The sequence below is a fragment of the Myotis brandtii genome, unplaced genomic scaffold (assembly GCF_000412655.1).
Source record: "Myotis brandtii unplaced genomic scaffold, ASM41265v1 scaffold303, whole genome shotgun sequence".
In the NCBI taxonomy this organism is placed as follows: Eukaryota; Metazoa; Chordata; class Mammalia; order Chiroptera; family Vespertilionidae; genus Myotis; species Myotis brandtii.
The window spans coordinates 565,952-566,849 of record NW_005361573.1 but is presented as its reverse complement, the minus strand read 5'-3'; the positions used below and the strand labels follow the sequence as shown (position 1 = coordinate 566,849).

Here is an 898-nt window from a genome sequence, read left to right as displayed (position 1 = left end):
CCGCTCCCCCCCCCCACGTCTGCCGTCTGCTGCCCGGCGGGACCGCTGGTCCCTTGGGTACCCCCAGGCACCTCCTGTGGTTTTGAGAGCCAGCACTTACCGGTCGGGCTCAGCGGAGCATGGACAGCTTCCTCGTGGGCCCAGAGCGGCTTCTCTGTTTTAGGGACCAAGACCCAGCCCACGCTGCAGGGCACTGCTGTGGCAACCCCTGCCGTGGTCCTCCACCCGCCAACGCCCAACGGCCGTGTGTGAAAGAAGGAAGCGAGAATGTGGTTGCTCAGATAGGGCCACGTGATGGCCCACACCTCCTCGTTGTGACAGCTTGGGTGACACTGCTGATTGGACTGGGTGGCAGTGGGGCACAGGGGCCTGGGAGCCCGATGTCACTCCTGGGTTCTGGTAACCAGGCCAACACCAAGAACCACCTGGACACGTTCTGGGGCGCCATGGCCGAGGCACCCGAGCTGAGAAAGGCCACAGCATTAGCCGCAGTTGATGGAGAGTGGGGGCGACAGGGGACCCGCCCTGGAAGGGAGGAACCAGATGCAAAGAAGGGTGGTGATGGCTACGGAGAGCCCAGCCTTCCTTTGTGGTGCAAACGCTCCCTCTGCGTGTGCGAGCAGGTGGCCCGCTCAGCTGCAGCCAGAGCCCCTCTGAGGAGCTGGATTGCAAATTCCATGAGGGCAGGGCCGGCTGGCTCTCTCCCCTAATCGGTTCATGCAGTGATCCAAGGGCCAGCAGTGTCAGACACCGGCCCTCTTGTAGCTCTTCACCTGGTGGGGAAGCCGGCAAGTGAACCAGTAAACAGACCGTGATGACACAGTGTGGTCCTGGTGCCCTGTGGCGAGCTGGGGAGGGGCCCCTCCTTCACCCCGGGTGGGGGAGGGGTGCCAGGAGA

At 63.9% G+C, this 898-nt stretch overlaps 1 protein-coding gene across 4 annotated transcripts in view; it reads right to left on the bottom strand.

Annotated features, from left to right (window-relative positions):
- SELPLG (selectin P ligand) overlaps positions 1-567 on the bottom strand; it is a 27,785-nt gene extending 27,218 nt beyond the window's left edge. For 2 of the 4 annotated variants that reach the window (XM_014542463.1, XM_014542464.1), the window contains exon 1: positions 101-566. The gene's annotated coding sequence lies outside the window, so the exon portion shown is untranslated. Of the gene's footprint in view, positions 1-100 lie in introns of all 4 variants that reach the window. The other 2 variants (XM_014542465.1, XM_005869684.2) reach the window with 2 other exon arrangements.
- Between the last annotated feature and the right edge of the window lie 331 nt (positions 568-898).